Below are 21004 nucleotides of genomic sequence, written 5' to 3'. Positions count from 1 at the left end.
TACGCCCCTTCGTCCACTCCTTGGACCGCTACCTCTCCAGCTTGCGGGCTCTTCTCCTCTCCTCCGGTAGGAGGCTAGTTCCCTGTAACCTGGTGGTAAATAATCTTCCAACCTACTTTATGTGTTCCTACCACCTTCCCTGTGGTGTTATTGAGCTGATCAACCATCGACGTCGTGCCTTTTTTTGGACCAACAAAGATACTTGCACAGGTGATCGCTGTCTAATTGATTAGGATAAAGTGTGTGTAGATGTGCAGCCATCCGCGATCTACGGTGGCAGAATCTGTGCTTGCTCCACAACTTCGTCCACAACCCCCCCCCCCCCCCCCCCCCCCCCCCCCCCCCCCCCCCCAAACACCCATGTGGAAACGATGGTTCCTTCACAAATCGCAACATCCAGGGAGACTGCTCCTCAGCTCCTCAGCACCCTCTTTCCAAACAAGGAGAAGGCCTATTAGCTCAGTTGGTTAGAGCGTCGTGCTAATAACGCGAAGGTCACAGGTTCGAGACCTGTATGGGCCACCAGTCTTTTACTTTTATTTTTTTTACACTATGCAAAATGCGAAAAAAAAACAAAATATAAATGGCTTCGAACCGGAGACCTTCAGTGTGTTAGACTGACGTGATAACCAACTACACCACGAAACCATTGTGTTTATTTTGTTTCATCTAATTTATATATATTAATAAATAATGTTCAGCATTCTTCCAAGACATACAGTATACATCATGTGCTGTTCATCCACTATTTTTACAAGACAAGTATCCTTTAAGTACGGATTTTTCATGGAAAAAAGTCTGCATTGTATTCCAAGATTTATGGAGATGAGCCTGCAATAAATTATATATATAAATCAAGAAAGGACCAATGAAACATGTACATGGGCAAGTGGAGAAGAAACAAAAACAAATATGTCCAACATGATGACTGGGGAAATCCCCACTGGGCACAACCTGTCTCGAACCTAGCATCAATGTTGAAAACAGCTAACCGACACCTCCGATTGAAATGGAGGAGGAAGAGTCCCCTGGTGCCATCGAAGATGCTGAAGCACATGCATCAATGATGACCATGGACTAGGGGTGAACCCAAAAAAGGGTTCGCAACATTAGATATCAAGCTCACATCAATACATTCTCTGCCGGAGGACCTCCGGAAAGGGGGTTAAAGGAAGAAATGGCAGCTTGACCGGGACGAGACCAACAACAAAAGACGGGTCTCCTGGTAGTGCACAAGAAAATCAAGAGAGAATAAACCAACACCACGAGTCTGGTAAATAGAACATGTATTGTCCCCAAACCATTCCGCTTGGACCTCCTAAATATCGAAGTCGAGCAATACAAGGTGGTCGTTTGAGAATATAAAGGGGAAACACACAATCCGGCCACCCATATTTCAAACCAACACATAGAGATTTAGCAAAAGCAGAAGAGAGGCCATGATTCGCCAGCATGGCGTCCAATGGTTCAAATCGACATTAAAGGAAGCAAACGCTACTAAAAACTACATTATCATTAAGAAATGCTTAAACCCCGCTAAGATCTAGTAACAACTATTGAATAATGGGCATCACTCACTTCTCTTTTCCTTTATTCATATCTATGAGTTTATATTAATCTAGTTTTCAGGGAATTTTATACTACCCTAGTTTGGATGGAAAGTGGAAACTGACTCGTGGCTTGGGATGAAAACAAAGTGGAAATGGATGGAACTTGGTGTTGCCACGTGTGTTTTCATATTTGCTTCGAAAATTGGAAATGAATATAGAAACCCTGCAAACGAATACTACCGGAAATGAAACCGCAGCGAATACGACAAGGACACGGAGACGAAATCGAGTATTTGCCGGAACCAAAGACCCCTTGAACCGTAGAAAAAACACAATGGAACCAACAAAGTACAATTGAACTTCCGCAACACAAAAACTTGAAAGGTATCAAAATATTAAGATACATGTTGGGTATATAATATGATATTCATTTGTGCATAAATATTTAATTGGCAACACAAAAACTTGAAAGCCATCAAACAACCAAACACTAGAGCGCAAATCACAATAGTGCTCATACGGTCATACTACTAACATATTGTTCTATAATAGAAGATAGATCACACACCACTGTTTATATAGCTGACGACTTCAATAGTAGTATATACTAGTAATATAGTAGACACTTCAACTCAGAAAGAGAAGTGTCCATGATGCATTGATAGTAGTGAAGAAGTTAGGCCATATGGGCAATTCTGCATGATATGTGGAGGGCCTAATTATGTGTTTGTCAGGCTACAAAATAGCCATATGTTCATACTCAACACAGAAAGTGTCGTATTAATAGAAATGAAAAGTTCCATTTCCTCGCATGTTCCACTGTAAAACGTTGTTCCATTTCCATTTATGTTTCCGCATACAAAATTCCAGTTTTATTTCAGTTTTGAAAATTTCAGTTTTGTTTCTGTTTTTCCTCTCTGTTTTTAATTTTTCCCTAGAAAAACAAATCATCCCTACTCGTGGCATTATAGTAGTTTTTTTCCAGTGACGAACGGATGTTGGGCCTTTTATTCACAAGCCCAGCTGCACAGGTCTGTCGCATCTTGCCAAGCCCGAGTCAACCTTTTGTTTGAAGCCTAAAAAGAAAACCTTTTGTTTGTTCTTGCTGGTAGCCTCGTCAAAAAAGAGTTTTGTACTGCCTAAAAAAAGAGTTTTGTATATTGTGATCGACTTGATTCTGGCTCCTCATTTCTTTTGTAGCATGTTTTCCTTAGGTGATGCCTCGTGTGTCTCATACACAAAATCAGCCTTGCTACGGATATAACATAAACAACATTCAGTGTTGGTAACATTTGTGTTTTTTTGCGGAAATAATTCTTGTATTACTCAATCAATGTATAATCACGCTTAACATCGTCTAATACGACATCTGGTCCCGACCCAAGCCATACAACAGTTCGACCTTGAGTCCTCCCAAAGTTTGCCGAAACATGACTAGCTAGTGGAATTACAGCCACGACGGATGTGGGTAATACAAGAACTACGATTCGGACATGCTTCCTTTATCTCTCTAACAAGAAATGTCTATCTTGATCTGTTTGTGTCTCCACTCTTCAACATGTTCACAACCTCCAAATTGTCACTTTCAATGTCAATTGGTAGATTGCCCCATTGTAGGGCTAGCATGAGTCCCTCCCGGATAGCTAAAATCTCAGCCTCCAACACATCATTGCATGAAAAAAGGTGCCTACAGGAGCTGAAAACAATACCGTCGGAGTGGTCACGGAGTATCATACCTATACCATCAACCCCATCCAATATGGAGCCATCTGTATTTAGTTTAACACGTCTAGCAGAAGGAGGTGACCAAGGGACAGGAGTAGTAAATTTATTGTCACATGTGCGTATTACCAGTGGGTAGCAGAACTGAACCGGGGATTTTCCCTTAGTATGATCATCATTTGGGCAAGTCGCAACAGACTGTAAGGAGGATAGATAGCTCTATAGAAACCTGACAGGGACATCCACAGGGGGCCGGTCTTTGAGTGCACTATGGTGGTGTTTGGTTCAATGGCAAGGTTGGATTGGCTAAGGGTGCCCCTGTCCACCTAGTTATGGATAGCCATCTTTGCATGTTTGGTTGGAAGGTTAGATAGTGGTCGGGATAGCCAATTTTATGTTTGCTTGAAAGGATGATAGGTGGATGAATTGTTATGATTACCTCTCAGGTCAGAATACCCCCAATATATTCCCCTCAAAGAAAGAGAAAATACCCAAGTAGTATATGCAGATTTTTTCCGTTTACCTTCTATGATACAAAATCGAAACAATTCGGTCATGACTATCCTTTCTACTCGCCGGGCATTAGCACGGAGGCTAGCTTCCACTGTCCAAACAATTCATCGAAATCGCCAAACTCACTAATCAGATCTGGTGTGACCGTGTTGCCTATTCATCTGTTTGTCTCTTGTCTCGGTGCTAATCACCAAGATAGGTAAGCTGAAGCAGAGCGAGCGTGGGTGGCTGCCCTTGTCCGCCAATTTTTTGCGGCTCTCGATAGCCAAGTTTTGGAGCGAATATTCGTTATCCCTGGTTATCCTCAGCCATCTCATCCTCTCTTCCAAACGTGTGGCATCCTCAAAAAATCAGGTTATCCCTATCCCATCCAGGGATAGCCTGAGAACCAAAGGCCACCTATATCATTTCGAACATGATAGATTCTCCAGAAGAGCATAAGAAGTTGAACCCTTGTTGGTTCATCTAACTCACAAAGCAGTTGAATAAACCAATCTGGACCAGTGGGCTTGATAGATATAACATCATGTAAAGTCCATTTAGAAGACATTGTCCGTCATAGCGTTCTTGCATTTATGCACGGGAAAAAAATCTTCCTCACATGTGCTACATATAGAGCATAATGTCTTGGGTTCCAAAATTCGTTTGTTTTTGTTGCACCACGTACCAAGGGAATTATTTGCTAGGCACCAACCGAAGCTCAATACCTTTGGTGATGCACTGCATGACCATAGGGCCTTCCAACCGTCACGTCGGCCGTTTGGGTGGTGGCCTGAGGAGGTCACGCGCCCATTATGAAGATCATCCGTAGCCAAACGGTACACACTTCTCACACCGTATACACCAGATTTCTTGGGCCCATGCTATCAAGTCATCGCCAAGACGATGAGAGGGGCCAATTTTTTGGATGTCACAAATGTCGATTGGGAGAAAGAATTGCTGCAGTTTAGAGTTATCCCAATTTCCATTGTGGTCCATAAGCTCAGGAGGCCATTCAAATCTACAATGTCCTTTGGGCGATATGAGTCCACCAGTAAGATCTCTTACAATCCATCTATCACGCCAAATTCTAACATTTTGGCCATTTGTGATCATCCACACTATCCCTTTCTTTAGCAATTCAAGGCCATGACATATTGCCTGCCAAGTAGGAGACGGGTTACCCGTACAAACAGTATCTTCCAACCTCCCATTTAGATAATATTTTGCTTTCAGTAGTCGGGCACGGAGACTGTCGGGGCAAGGTAGGAGACACCACGCTTGGCGTTCTAACCAAGCTTGGTTTCTGAAGCCCAAACCACCTTGGCAACATTTTTGTTCTTCCATGATCTTTCTTCTCTCCTCCAAGGTAGTGGTCCATGAGCTTAGGAGGCCATTTCTGTTGCTTAATGCTTATCCTTTTTTTTTGAGGATGCTTAATGCTTATCTTGATGCAGCGAGGTGAGATGCATACATATGGTTTAAGTTATCCATAAATATTTTACTATTGCAGCCAGCTACCACTATCTTTTTCCCTTCCTGGTATATGGTTTAGTTTGCTGGAATATGGACCTGAACTAAACACGGTGGTCCTACTAGTACTATTTGTGCCCCCAAAGTACACTTTGATGGAGTGATGGATCTAGAGTACAACTGCTTTGATCCATTATAGAAGTAGCGAGGCTCCATGTATCGTCTTGTTTACTTCTTGATAGTTGAGAACCGTCGGATTTTCTTTTTCTTTTTGGCATCTTGAACTGAGCCTCTTTTCATTGTGTCCAGAAGTGACCAAAGGTACCAGACAGATGCAAGGAGGAAATCACTAATTTTGTTGTCTACACAGACCATGCATCTGGAATCTCTGCAGGAAGATGCATATGTAAAACTTGGGGGGGGGGGGGGGGGGGGGGGGGGGGTGGTTTGAATACTAATATATTTATGCCTGGCTACTTGAGTCTAGAACCAATTTGAGTAGTGATAACCAACCAACCTACTTGCTGCCGTCGAAGTTTGTATCAACATATATATGTCGTCATGTTTCTGTAACACGCCTTTACCTATTTCTACCATCTGGTTAACCAACTCGGATTCTTCTATTTTTTTCACAAACATAGTATAAAATTACGTCAATTACAACACATATAAGAGATATCCAAGTACAATAAACTTTGATTTAAGAAAATAACACAAGGGGGCAGTGGCGCAGTTGGCTAGCGCGTAGGTCTCATAGCTAAAGCGAGTGATCCTGAGGTCGAGAGTTCGAGCCTCTCTCGCCCCAATTTTTTCTTTTGCTCCTATATTTCCTGTAACCATTCTTTCTGGAACAAAATTATTCCACTTGCTGTTCCTAGCGTTGAATTTCAATTTTCTGCCCTGTGCAGCAGGTCGGGTCTGCACGAATTCCTTGCAAATTGAAGCTGGCAAGAACACCTGCACTCCCATCAGGCATGACTCAGGTCTTCAGAGCCAAAGCTGAAGCCACCAGACTGGCATGAAAGTATGAAACACAAACCAAGCAGCAACAGCTGCTCCAATTGTTAATTCCACAGCTCACATGATTGATTCGCCTCGCCCAGATTGTTTAATCAAGCACTCTCTGACAACAACAGGGAACAATTGATGGATGGATGGACAAATATCATCCATATGTACCTTTCTTTTCTCGCAAATCTTCCCTTCTTTTAGTTAAGCACCCCACTCTAGTTAAATCATCAGATAGGCAATAGTATTCATATAGCACACACCGCTGCTGCTGCTGCTGCTTCTTTCGCATGGAAAGATTTGTGTGTTTTTCTTCCGCAAAGGACATAATTAGTTCGAGGGGACAAGAGGATGCATGATAGAAAGGGTTAGAACATTCCAATCTTGGTACATACCCTTTTCTTCAGAACCAAACCAGGCACAACAACATACACTACATAATTCTTCAAAACACATACACACTTGGTAACAGGAACGCCGCATGACACATCCATTGTTGGAAATATGAGCAATTTATCGGATGATTTTATTAACAGAAATACTAGATAAAGCATGACTAATATAGTAGAGATAAAACAAGTCATGCGTTCTGACAGAGAGAAGGAAAATAGCTTCTGCATATATGAACCGTAGCTTATCATATCTATAGCAGACAGTAGAACTAGTTGCATATATGAGGTAGAACCTAACATATTTAGGGCAAGTACTAGTACGAGAAACTGTGGCAGGATATCTAACAGAAAGAAGAACACATACGGGACAACAACATCAGTAGCACTGGACTTGGGGTCGGTGTCCTCGCCAGCCATGTCGTCGAGGAGGTTGTCGACGTCGGGGAAGAAGTCGTTGGAGTCCGGGACGTCCGTGACGAAGGAGTCAGTCAGTAGTCGCGCAGAACGCTCCCCAAAAACCTTATCACCCTTCTCCCGTACAGGACTCAAAGAGGTGCGGTTCCGGAGGCGTACTGTCCCAATCTGCAGTGCACGCCGCAAGCCGGGATGCGGAAGACAGCAGCAGCTCAGAGATTGAAACCGGTGGCGAGAGGAAGGAGAAGTTCTGGTGCGTCTTTCTGAGAGGAGCGACCTCCCTTTTATAGGCGCAAGAGAAGGAGGCGAAGGGTGCAGCATTCGTATTCAATATCCCCAAAAACCTTATCACCCTTCTCGCGTACAGGACTCAAAGAGGTGCGGTTCCGGAGGCGTACTGTCCCGACCTGCGGTGCACGCCGCAAGCCGGGGTGAGGAAGACAGCAGCAGCTCAGAGATTGAAACCGGTGGCGAGAGGAAGGAGAAGTTTTGGTGCGTCTCTCTGAGAGGAGCGACCTCCCTTTTATAGGCGTAAGAGAAGGAGGCGAAGGGTGCAGCGTTCGTATTCAATATCCACTATAGCAAAAACTTTCCAGCTCCCGAGTGACCTTTCGTATACCCGTAGTGCCTCCACTATAGCAAAAACTTTCCAGCTCCCGAGTGACCTTTCGTATACCCGTAGTGCGTGGCAAAAATTTAGACATCGGCTCGGCTCATTCCCGCAACCCGCGGCGCGTCGTGACGAGGCGTGGCGTGGCGTGGCGAGGCGGGCGGCGAAGGAGGAGCGCGCGTGGATATCCCTCTTGTTCTCATACTCGTACAAGTGGGGAAAGAACCTCCCTTATAAGGAGGTTCAACTCCCACTAAACTAGCAATGTGGGACTAAACTTTAGTAGTATCCCTTGCCTTGCACAGATGGGCTAAGTGGGCCTCTAGGATTTATTAGGAATTTCTGAAATAGTTATTGGGCTGCCCAAAATGGACTAAATTCCAGCAATCCCCCACCAGATCCCAGAGACACACAGAAATTTTCCTTTGGTTCCAAAACACTGTTTTATATACCGGTATTGCAGTGGAGACTGTTAAGTTGAACTTCCACCTAGAACTCTATGCTACACTAGTAAGCAACTTGAACAGTGGACTGGGCCTTGAACTGCAAGTTTTCTGCTAATCTAGCTTCACATAAAGCCTTGACCGATACGTGGCTACCGTGGGTCTTCCCCGCGGATGGAGCTTATGCGTCATACTCCGAGACCTTTCATGAGTTTACTAGAGAGAACCCTACTCTCATAGATTGCGACGTTTAACAATCAGACTCATATAGGTGCGTTCTTCAAAAGATGTTCTGCAGGACAACATCTCTGCTTCAAAGAGCCACTTAGAACACATTACGATATACATCAATCTGCCATGCAGATTAGGAGAGTATTGCATCTTTATGGAGTGGTATTTTAACAGTAAGGGTACTCTCCTCCCAGTTGACCAACAGCTTGTCTTCCACATCTAATTCACGGGATCTCCGATCACAAAGAATAGGTTACCACTGTGAACAACTCATATTGTGGGTCTCATACCCATCTCCCTCGATGCATTATCTATCACATTACGTGATAGACCCTTGGTAAAAGGATCTGCCAGATTTTTAGACGTTTGGATATAATCCAACGCAATAACTCCGGAGTTTTTCATTTTCCTGACAGACTTTAACCTTCTCTGAACGTGTCTTGATGACTTCATGTTATCCTTTGAACTCCTCACTTTCGTGATCACAATTTGATTGTCGCAGTTCATAAGGACACCCGGTACATGTTTCTCAACAACCGACAAGTCATTCAAGAGCCGGCGAAGCCAATCTGCTTCAACCGTAGCTGTATCTAGTGCTGTGAGTTCTGCTTTCATTGCTGACCTCGTTAAGATGGTTTGCTTGCAAGACTTCCAAGAAACAGCGCCACCTCCATGAGTGAATACATAACCGCTCGTGGCCTTTATCTCATCAGCATCTGAGATCTAGTTTGAGTCACTATACCCTTCAAGCATCTTTGGGTGCCCGGTGTAGTGAATTCCATAATTTGCAGTGCCTTTCAAATAACGCAAAACTCTCTCTAGAGCTTTCCAATGCACATCTCCTGGTTTTGAGACAAACCGACTCAGTTTGCTAACAGCAAAAGAGATGTCAGGTCTTGTAGCACTTGCTAAGTACATAAGCGAGCCAATAATCTGAGAATATTTCAATTGATCTCTAGCAATTCTTCGATTCTTTCGAAGTAACACACTCGCATCATATGGTGTTGGAGAGGGCTTGCAGTCACTATAGCCAAAGCGACACAAGATCTTTTCCACATAGTGAGATTGAAAATGTAATCCCACCATCATCGTCTCTCAACAACTTGATGTTCAGAATGACATCAGCCACTCCTAAATCCTTCATCTCAAAACAACAAGATAGGAAATCCTTGACCTCCTTAATAACATTCAGATTTGTTCCGAAAATCAGTATGTCATCAACATACAAGCACAGGATAACTCCCTCGCCCCCACCATGGCGATAGTACACACATTTGTCAGCTTCGTTCACAACAAAGCCTGCAGCTGTTAAAGTTCTTTCAAACTTCTCATGCCACTGTTTGGGTGCTTGCTTAAGTCCGTACAAAGACTTCAGCAACTTGCATACTTTCCCTTCCTGACCATCTAGTACAAACCCATCTGGTTGTTCCATATAAATTTCCTCGTCCAACTCTCCATTTAGGAAAGCAGTCTTAACATCCATTTGATGAACGAGAAGACCATGCGAGGCAGCTAGTGAAAGTAGAACTCGAATAGTGGTCAGTCAAGCCACAGGTGAGTAAGTATCAAAGAAGTCTTCACCTTCCTTTTGGGTATAACCCTTAGCCACGAGCCGAGCCTTGTACTTTTCAATAGTACCATCAGGCCTAAGCTTCTTCTTGAATACCCATTTGCATCCTATAGGTTTGCACCCATAAGGACGATCAATTATCTCCCAAGTTTCATTTGCCAAGATGGAATCCATCTCGCTATGAACCGCTTCCTTCCAGTAGTCAGCATCTTCAAATGCATAGGCCTCTGAAATAGAACTGGGAGTGTCATCTATGAGGTACACAAGAAAATCATCACCAAAGGACTTTGCAGTCCTCTGTCTCTTGCTCCTAATAGGAACTTCATTGTTCTCCTCCACAGGACTTTCAAAGTGTTCCATCGAAATTGTAGGTTCGGTAATTGTAACTGGTTCCTGATTCGATGAACTAGGCATCTCCTGATTAGATGAGGTAGCCATATCCTTCATGGGAAAGATATCTTCAAAGAAAGTCGCATCATTCGACTCCATGATCGTACCGACATGCATGTCAGGTACCTCAGATTTTACAACTAAGAATCTATAGCCAATGCTATGAAAAGCATATCCCAGGAAAACACAATCCACAGTGTTTGGTCCAAGCTTCCGCTTCTTTGAAATTGGAGCATTGACTTTCGCCAAACAACCCCATGTTCGCAGATAAGAGAGTTTTAACCTTTTCTTCTCCCATTCCTCGAATGAAGTTATCTCTTTGTTCTTTGTGGGGACTCGGTTCAGGACATGACATGCTGTCAATATCGCCTCCCCCCACCATGCCTTGGAGAGACCCGATGTGTCTAACATGGCGTTAACCAAATCAGTTAGAGTACGGTTCTTTCTTTCGGCCACCCCATTTGACTGAGGTGAGTAGGGAGGCGTCCTCTCATGGATTATACCATGTTCCGCACAAAAAGCATCAAACTCATTGGAAAAATACTCTCCACCACGGTCAGACCTAAGCCTCTTGATTTTCCGATCAAGTTGGTTTTCCACTTCAGCTTTATAGATCTTGAAAAAATTCAAAGCCTCATCCTTAGATTTTAGAAGATACACACGGCAGTATCTAGTGGAGTCATCAATTAACGTCATGAAATATTTCTTTCCACCTTTTGTCAACACACCATTCATTTCACACAGATCTGAATGTATGAGCTCTAGTGGTGCAAGATTTCTTATTTCCGCAGTCGTGTGAGACTTACGAGGTTGCTTAGCTTGCACACACACTTGACACTTAGATCCCTTGACGGTGGTGAAACTAGGGATTAAGTTCAACTTCGCTAGTCACGACATGCAACCAAAGTTAACATGACAAAGACGTGAATGCCACACACTGGATTCACTATTGTTGCAAATATGATTAACAACTTTATTGCAAACGTCTGATAAGGATAAACGAAACAAGCCTCCCGACTCACAGCCTTTACCAACAAAGGTTCCATACTTGGATATTACAAATTTATTCGACTCAAAGACAAGCTTGTAGCCATCTCTACACAGAAGAGATCCGCTAACAAGATTTTTATTGACGGAGGGGACATAATGCACGTTCTTCAGCCACACGATCTTTCCCGAAGTAAACTTCAGATCGACCGTGCCAACACCACGAACAGAAGCACTTGAACCGTTGCCCATCAGCACGGTTGAAGTCCCCGTGGTCTGATAAGACGAAAACATGGAAATATCACCGCATACATGCACATTAGCACCCGTGTCAATAACCAGTCAGGAGAATGACATACTGAAAGAATAGTGGGAAATATACCATACCCAGCATCCTTCATGTCAGTGTCTCTAATGACAACATTAGCGGTCTTGCCGCCTTTCCCAGGATGACGCTTGTCATAGTGATTAGGGCAACTAGGAGCCCAATGATCAGGATCCCCACACACATGACAAGCACCTTTCTTCTTGCCATTCTTCTTCTTGAAATTCGTGTGTTGCACAGCCTTGTTCTTCCCATCAAACTTTGCTTTTCCATCAAACTTGCCCTTGTTCTTGAACTTGTGGGGCTAGAAGTTCTGCTTCTGTACCACATTGGCACTAGATCCTCCCTCAATACCTCGAGCACGTGTGTCCTTTGCTCTCGCCTTTTCTTCCACATCAAGAGTGCCAATGAGATCCGGGACGGAAAACTCCTGCCTCTTATGCTTCAGCAAGGTAGCAAAGTTCCTCCATGAAGGAGGAAGCTTAGTGATGATACCTCCGGCAACAAACTTGTCCGGTAGCATACAACTGAAGTGCTCAAATTCTCTAGCAAATGACTGTATCTCATGAGCTTGCTCAACCACGGAGCGCTCTTCAGTCATCCTGTAATCATAGAATTGCTCCATGATGTACAACTCAGTGCCAGCATCCGAGACCCCAAACTTGGCCTCGAGTGCATCCCACATATCTTTTTCATTATCAATTGACGCATAAGCATCAACTATGTTCTCACCAAGAACACTCAAGAGAGCAGCCTTAAACAGAGTATCCATTTTCTGAAAAGCTTGTGCCTGTTGAGCATCAGGCTCTCCTTCAGGTTTGCCGAGAGTGGCGTCATAGCAACTCATGGTTTGAAACCATAAGACTGCTCTCACGCGCCACATCTTATAGTGGATACCCTCAAACATAGGAGGTCTCATGGAAGCAGCAAAACCACTCGGGGTAAATTGCCTATAATAAGGTTTTTGGATTGTTGGAAATATGAGCAATTTACCAGATGATTTTATTAACAGAAATACTAGATAAAGCATGACTAATATAGTAGAGATAAAACAAGTCATGTGTTCTAACAGAGAGAAGGAAAATAGCTTCCGCATATATGAACTGTAGCTTATCATATCTATAGCAGACAGTAGAACTAGTTGCATATATGAGGTAGAACCTAACATATTTAGGGCAAGTACTAGTACGAGAAACTGTGGCAGGATATCTAACAGAAAGAAGAACACATACGGGACAGCAGCAGCAGTAGCACTGGACTTGGGGTCGGCGTCCTCGCCAGCCATGTCGTCGAGGAGGTTGTCGACGTCGGGGAAGAAATCGTCGTCGGGGAAGTAGTCGTTGGAGTCCGGGGCGTCCGTGACGAAGGAGTCAGTCAGTAGTCGCGCAGAACGCTCCCCAAAAACCTTATCACCCTTCTCCCATACAGGACTCAAAGAGGTGCGGTTCCGGAGGCCTACTGTCCCGACCTGCGGTGCATGCCGCAAGCCGGGATGAGGAAGACAGCAGCAGCTCAGAGATTGGAACCGGTGGCGAGAGGAACGAGAAGTTCTGGTGCGTCTCTCTGAGAGGAGCGACCTCCCTTTTATAGGCGTAAGAGAAGAAGGCGTGAGGCTGCGCCGGGAGCTGAAGGGAACGCAGGAGATGAAACGAACAGACAGCAGCCGAAGGGGGCAGCGTTCGTATTCAATATCCACTACAGCAAAAACTTTCCAGCTCCCGAGTGACCTTTCGTATACCCGTAGTGCGTGGCAAAAATTTAGACATCGGCTCATTCCCGCAACCCGCGGCGCAGCGCGTCATGCCGAGGCGGGCGGCGGAGGAGGAGCGCGCGTGGATATCCCTCTTGTTTTCATGCTCGTACAAGTGGGGAAAGAACCTCCCTTATAAGGAGGTCCAACTCCCACTAAACTAGCAATGTGTGACTAAACTTTAGTAGTATCCCTTGCCTTGCACAGATGGGCTAAGTGGGCCTCTAGAATTTATTAGGAATTTCTGAAATAGTTATTGGACTGCCTAAAATGGACTAAATTCCAGCATCCATAACATCAAAAATTGACGTGAGGGAGAAAAATTGTGACAACTCAGTTGTACACGGCATGCTAGCGCGTTCATCAACAGCATCCATCTTTCACCGAAGAAACAAAAAATGAAAACGAAAAAGAATCTTGCGTATTTTTTTTTCCTTTTGTATAGTAGCAGATGACTTTATTGTTATGTAGCTGTTGCATGATGATTTGCGCACACATCACATCACATAAAGTCGGAAACAGTGACAAAAAAGATTCCAACAAAGACAAATATTTGCATGCAAAGATAGCGAAATGGGAAACTAGACAAGGACGAAGATTTATTGGTGTATTGTGTGGATGGCTCCTATGAGCAAAGATGATTTTCCTACTTGCTCCTTGTGATGATTTTTCTTCTCATCATAAGATGGATATACGACTTTTATCCCCGTTTATACTCCCATGGCTTTAAACGTCGCAAACCCTGACAACGATCAATTAAGTGAGGTGGCCAGTATTTCATATGGCGTCTTGGTTGATCCATGCATGCCAGCCGTTATTTTCGTATCCAGGTATAGAGAAGGGAGGGATACCACGAAAAACATAGTTCTTCTTCCAAAAGATAGTGTCCTCGGTCCAAAAGAATTGAACAAAATTTGGCTATGTGCATCCTATGATACAGAAGTCGAGAGTGATTATTTTCTCTTGGAGGGCTTAGATCGGGTATATATAGTTGCCATTAATTACCCGCTTGCGCATATGCTTTTCATCACTATGTAGCTGTTGCAAGATGATTTGCATACCCATCCCATCACAGACACAATGACAAAAAGGCTCCAACAGCTACGAATACTTCCCAACGTCGACAGTCAAATGAGAATCTTGATAGCCAAGAATTTTGCTGATGGCTCCAACGAACAAAGATGGCTTTACCTCTGGTTCATATTATCAGTATAAGAAAGGCAAAAAAAAAAAAGAGCTCCGGTGATCTGCTTACTCTTTTCATCACATCACAAGGGAGATACCGTGCAAGCCATATTCAGTTTGAGCGTCCAGCAATACGCAGTGAATTATAATACGACAAAATATGAATTTCGCACCCGGCCTATTAGCTCAGCTGGTTAGAGCGTCGTGCTAATAACGCGAAGGTCACAGGTTCGAGACCTGTATGGGCCATTAATCTTTTTTTTCTTTCTTCTTTTTTTTACTCAATGGAAAATGCGAGCAAAAAGAAAACATAATTAGATGGCTTCGCCCGGGTTCAAACCGGAGACCTTCAGTGTGTTAGACTGACGTGATAACCAACTACACCACGAAACCAGTTGACGTCTTGATCGGTAAAGCTTATAAGATCGGTATAAGCGTCCAGCAATCTCCAAAGACATGCACAACATCATTCACTGTTGGTCCACTATTTTTACGAGACGGTTGTCCTTTAAATTTTGGGGGCAGCTATGCGTCCGCCGGCGGATCGTTTTAAAAGATCGGTTGGGTCGCCAGCCATCGGATCTGGTGCATGGAGTGGCCAACGGCACTCTCCATTATTGCAACACAAGCCTTGTTGTGGAAATATTTTGCAACCAGCATCGCCCTTCATTATTGCAACGCATGCCTTGTTGCACATTTTTTTTACACCCTTCATTATTGCAACACAAGCCTTATTGCGGAATTTTTTTGCAACCAAGATCTTGTTGCAGATTTTATTTTTTTGCAACTAGCAACATCCTCCATTATTGCAACACAAGCCTTGTTGCAGAATTTTTTCGCACCATAGATTTTGTTGCAGAATTCTTTTGCCATGTTATTGAAGAAGGAGCTTTTGCAACACACAGGATATTGCAGAAAAAATTGCAACAAAGATGATGTTTCAGAAACACCGCCGCCGTTGCTGACAACACCGTCGCTATTCGCACGGCCGGTGATGGTCAGGGGCGGCAAGGACGAGGTCTTGCATGCAGTCGCAGTTCCCTGAACCACGCACTAGCTGCAAAAAACAACATCATCTAGTAAGAGATTTGGGTGGGAGATTGAGAGAAGGCTTGAGAGAGACAAAACGCCATGGAAGAAAGGAAAAGGTTGAGTGATTGGTGTGGGTGAGATAAAGATGAAGGAAACTACTCCATACAGATAATGCTGGACGGGTCCCACGCAACACGCACATCGCACGGGAGAGGCGGCGGATGCTCGCGCTGGATCGGCCATCTGATCTGAATCGTTTTCCTTAAGTTTTCCATGGCAATAATTCACTGCATTATGTTCTAAGATTTATGGAGACAAACCTGCAATAAATTATAAATCGGTGCCAATGAAAGCAGAAAGCACATGGAAAAGACACACACACCCGTCCAACATGAATACATGATGCTTCAGAAATTCCCTTCTACCATGATGTATCTGGGATAGTAGTCATTAGTGAAAGAACAATAGTTATACAAACGAGTGAAGTGAAACCATCTCCAATAGTTCAACGATTCTTATCTTCAGACCATTCTGGGCGATTTATGAACATTATGGCGAATATGATTGCGACATTTATGGCTCCCACATAAATAAGAAGTTGTGCGACAGCTACAAAGTACAAATTAAATAATAAAATGGAATACGGATATATAAACAAGAATTAATCCCAATGAAAAGGCAGAATAAATAGGGTCGGTAACTAATACTACTTGTAAACCCCCTAGTAGAAGAAGAAATCCCCCAAATAGCATAAGAATCTGATATATTGGTCTAGATAAATCCACTATGGATAATACTAAATTAATAGTTTTAAATTTTTCATGAGCTAACTAAAACTAAAGGATTCAAGAGGAAAAACGGATCAAGATAAATTTTATGTGTATAAGCTGTATATAGTTAGAAATTATATTATATCACGAAAATCTAGTATGATTCGGACTAAGAAATAATTTCCAATAAGCAGTAGTTATTTTTAGTTTAATAAATAATAATTATTTTTTATAACAAAAAAGGCAAAATCAAAGTTTAGTAATCAGTAGTTGTTCTTGAATTCAAAGATTTTTCTTTGTTTATTTTACGTTCAGAAAAATTCCTAATTGTTTGAACTATGTAATCTCCCACTATGGAGAGGCGAGACTACGAACCAACTTTGTGTTTATCGATACGTACAGTACACCCATATATGGATTCTCATCACAACCTGCTATTATCTGTTTTTATATCGGATGGATTGGTTTGCTGGCCAATGAACCTGCATAAAAGAAGTGCAAGGGCTGGATCAGATGGTGGTCCATTTGTGCCCCCAAAGTACACTTTGATGGAATGATGGATCCTTGAGAAGTAGGCTCCATATTTTTGCATTTTTCTTTTCTTTTCTTGAGAACCATGGGGTCGTTGGAATCATTAACTGATTGGTTGATAGTTATTATCACTGTGTCGGCCATGAAATGAACAAGATGAGCTTGCTGCTGTTGCATGAGCTTTGCTGAAATCGAAATGTACAGACACCGTTTAGAATCTCTCGCGGTTGCATACGTAAAACTGGTGCTGGGAATGAACATGAGTAGAATCAGATCACTAACTGATGCCTCGCAGCTGGAGACTGGACCGTGACACCACACTATTTTACTGGCTTCAGAGATAACATTTATAACTAACTTTTGATAAAAAGAAATATCACAATGGGGCGGTGGCGCAGTTGGCTAGCGCGTAGGTCTCATAGCTAAAGCGAGTGATCCTGAGGTCGAGAGTTCGAGCCTCTCTCGCCCCATTTTTTATTTAATATTTTGCTGGCATTAAATTATTTCCCTTTTGGCTCCTAGTTAAAAATCTTTTGGTGGCTTAAAAAATAAGCCGCTTTCCCCAGCTTTTTTCATAAGCCGTCTCTCTTATACATTGAGAATTTTAAACTAGTTATGGGATAATTAAATTAGAAGCCTCGTCAAGTTGGCCCTATGTCTGACCTTGTTACGACTTTTGCTGTTGCTTAGCTCGTATGCAACCACGAAACTTCTTGCCAGCTTTTTTCTTTTTTCATTTTCCCGTACGATGGATTAGGCAGGCGGTACTGCAATCAAGAGATAACGGAACATCAAAACTAAAGATTAAAAAAAGATGATAAAGGAACAACACCTAGGAAGGATAAAACTTCAGGCCATGCTTCCACGGTTCTTGTACCAAATCCAGTCCTTGGTGCCCTCTTAAGTTCTTATGTTTTGCCGTCGAGTTAAATATATATATAACCCCCTAGACTTCCAGATTTCGACCATATCACCCCCTCAATTCAAAAACGGGTACTTAATCGCTTGAAATACCGGACAAAACACCCCCAAGGCACTTCTTAAGCGGTTTCTGACGGTGATGTTGGTAACGTGGCGCGAACCAAGACAGAGAACACGGCTAGACCGGCCACATCGAGCGCATCCGCTCAGCCTCCTGTTAAAGAACTCAACTATAAATAACTATTAAATAAATAGAAGTGGTGAAGTGCCCTAAGGAGGGAAGGGGGGGCATATGCCCCTTTTCATGTTGATTTTGTGTTCTGCAAATCAATTTTTTTGTAATTTATTTAATATGTAGATATATTGGACCCTTAATTAAGATGGGCCTTAGGCCGCCACACCTTTTGCCATAGACATTCAGATTTCGACCATATGACCCCCTCAATTCAAAAACCGGGTACTTAACCTCCCAAACTTTGAAATACTGGATAAAACACCCCCAAGACACTGCTTAAGCGGTTTCTGACGGTGGTTTTGTGACGTGGCGCGAACCAAGACAGAGAATATGGCTGCACCGGCCACATCGAGCGCACACGCTCAGCCTCCTGTTAAAGAACTTAACTATAAATAACTATTAAATAAATAGAACATGACAAAGTGCCCTAAGGAGGGGGGGATATGCCCCTGTTCGTGTTGATTTTTTGTTCTGCAAATCAAATATTTTGTAATTTATTTAACATGTAGATATATTGGACCCTTAATCAAGATGGGCCTTAGGCAGCTGCACCTTTTGCCATGGCCTAGGGGCAACCCTGGCGTCCGAATGGCGAGGACGGGCAGCGCGCGCTCTTATGGTCGATAGCGTTGGCCGGGAATAGACGGGGCATGTGTGGAAGCAGTGCGCTCAGCGCGGCCACCACCATGATGAGGAGTGGTTGGGAGAGACCCAATGCAAGCGGTCGGTGCAGTGACGTTTTCGGCCTTACCTCATGGCCACATTAGCGCAACGGTCGTCAAAACCACTTAGCAGGGTATCATGGGGTGTTTTATCCGGCATTTCAAATTTTGGGGCACTAAGTACCTGGTATTTGAGTTGAGGGGGGTGATGTGATCGAAATCTGGAAGTCTAGGGGGGCTATATACATTTAACTCTTTTGTCGCCCCACCTGCTACTCTGTTCCTGAACCACAAAGGTGTGAGAAGGACAAGGTAACACTTGTGTGTTCATCCCTCATGTGCCTAGGATCAAGTCGAAATCGCACATATATTCCCTCATGTGTGTTCATCCCTCTCTCAGTAAAGCACCCACTCCAGTCTAGTAACTAGAACACGTCACATGATAACACATACAACAAATGTTGTCGGTCGCTTGTTTCACATGCAAAGATTCTCCTATTTTTCAATCATAAATTTTATTAGAGAGGACAAGAGGATGAAGACTTTGCTTCACAGGCAGTTGTTCAGACTTGGCTTGTACGAGTTCCTGTGAACCTGTTGGCACGTGACTTGTAGTAGTAGCCTGCGCAAGTGGGCTGGCAACATCAGATGACTTCTTTGTTGGTGATGCTCCTTTGAGTACCGAGTTGTCATTTCCACGATGCAAACCCAAGATCTTGCTTTTATTGGTTGTGTCTGACAGTGACCTTGTTGAAGACATTGTTTTGGGAACGTAGTCTTTCTCCAGGGTGAAAACCTATGATATTTGATCAGGCGCCGACAAACGTTCGTGCATTGTTTCCTTCCTGGCTTCCTGGAGGCATTGCTTTTGAAGAACCTTCTTTGTAGTATGGGTGCTGTCTTTGGTGGTGGTTAGAGTACTGCTACTGTGGGTGATTGATCATCATGGCAGGGTATTTTTTTTTTTTCGTTTCTCAATCTTTTTTGGTTGTGTGCATGCTAGATGTCCTTTTTAGACATCTTGTTGATGCAGAGACTAGATGTAATTGGTATCTACTTAATATTAATATATTCCCCTTTTGAAAAATGATGGAAAGGGTTATGAGCATTTGATCTTGTTACATATGGGGGTATCCCTTTTCTCAAGAACCAAACCAGGTACAACAACATACAGTACACAATTCTTCAAAATGCATACGCACGTGTAAGACTTTGAACGCCACATAACACATCCGTACGTATATGCTCAAATATCTTTACTTCTAATGGAGCAGTTGGTAGTCTCCGCCGGTCAATTTTCGTCCCACTAGAGATGGTTTTTTTCGTCCTCGATCCCACCTCCCGCATCCCATCGATTCCCCCCTCCGCCCTCGAACCAGAAAAAAACGGTATGCTCCCACAATGTCCAGTGCTAAACCCTCCGGTTGATAAAAGAACTCGTTCTGAAAATAATCTACGAAAATAAACCTACAAAAATTAGCCAGACGCTCGCACCCAAATCCTTGTGCCCTCGATGCACTTGCCCACCGCCGCTCTCCTCTGCACCAACCCCAACCCCGCTGCCGCCTCAATCCCACCGCCGCCGGGTTCCTCCTCCTCTAGCGCCGCCGCTCTAGCCCCTCACCTTCTTAGCCTGGATCCGCGCGACAAGGTGTTGGGGCTATGGGAGAGAAGGCTCCATATCGCGCGACAAGGTGAGGGGCGCCCAGATCCGCAGCGGCACCACCACGCCCTCGTCCACCTGGCCCTCGAGGTCAGCCATGAAGGTCCGGCCCGACCAATGGATGGATGGGGATGAAACCCTAGCCCAAAACCCACCCATGGATGGATGGGGATGGGGTGACGACAACGGCGGCGACGGCCTTCTCTCGGTGCTTGCTGATGTGGTGGACATCGACGTTGGTGACGGGTTGCAGCACGTAGACATCAAAGGTACTGACGCCCTCCATCCTCCTGTTGGGGATCGTAGCAGAAATTTAAAATTTTCTACGCATCACCAAGATCAATCTATGGAGTAATCTAGCAACGAGGGGAAGGGGAGTGCATCTACATACCCTTGTAGATCGCTAAGCGGAAGCGTTGCAAGAACACGGATGAAGGAGTCGTACTCGCAGCGATTCAGATCGCGGTTGATTCCGATCTAAGCGCCGAACAACGGCGCCTCCGCGTTCAACACACGTGCAGCCTGGTGACGTCTCCCACGCCTTGATCCAGCAAGGGGAGAAGGAGTGGTTGGGGAAGACTCCATCCAGTAGCAGCACGACGGCGTGGTGGTGAAGGAGGAGCGTGGCAATCCTGCAGGGCTTCGCCA

At 44.0% G+C, this 21004-nt stretch overlaps 1 long non-coding RNA gene and 4 other non-coding genes across 6 annotated transcripts; 4 read left to right on the top strand and 1 right to left on the bottom strand.

Moving 5' to 3' along the window:
• Positions 1 to 448: 448 nt before the first annotated feature.
• On the top strand, positions 449 to 522 carry TRNAI-AAU. Its single transcript has one exon. It is a non-coding gene; the product is annotated as a tRNA-Ile (tRNA).
• A 4090-nt stretch (positions 523 to 4612) lies between these two features.
• On the top strand, positions 4613 to 6415 carry LOC125549551. 2 transcript variants are annotated; one of them, XR_007301386.1, is made up of 2 exons: positions 4613 to 4818; positions 6146 to 6415. It is a non-coding gene; the product is annotated as an uncharacterized LOC125549551 (long non-coding RNA). The 2 variants fall into 2 exon arrangements; XR_007301385.1 differs by lacking the exon at positions 4613 to 4818 and adding an exon at positions 4825 to 5133.
• Positions 6416 to 14717: 8302 nt separating this feature from the next.
• On the top strand, positions 14718 to 14791 carry TRNAI-AAU. The gene has a single exon. It is a non-coding gene; the product is annotated as a tRNA-Ile (tRNA).
• A 70-nt stretch (positions 14792 to 14861) lies between these two features.
• Positions 14862 to 14935, bottom strand: TRNAV-AAC. The gene has a single exon. It is a non-coding gene; the product is annotated as a tRNA-Val (tRNA).
• A 2323-nt stretch (positions 14936 to 17258) lies between these two features.
• On the top strand, positions 17259 to 17345 carry TRNAM-CAU. Its single transcript is given in 2 exon segments — positions 17259 to 17296; positions 17310 to 17345. It is a non-coding gene; the product is annotated as a tRNA-Met (tRNA).
• Positions 17346 to 21004: the final 3659 nt, after the last annotated feature.

Source organism: Triticum urartu, chromosome 3 (assembly GCF_003073215.2).
Source record: "Triticum urartu cultivar G1812 chromosome 3, Tu2.1, whole genome shotgun sequence".
In the NCBI taxonomy this organism is placed as follows: domain Eukaryota; kingdom Viridiplantae; phylum Streptophyta; class Magnoliopsida; order Poales; family Poaceae; genus Triticum; species Triticum urartu.
The sequence above is the reverse complement of the archived record's forward strand: the minus strand, read 5'-3'. Positions and strand labels throughout refer to the sequence as shown.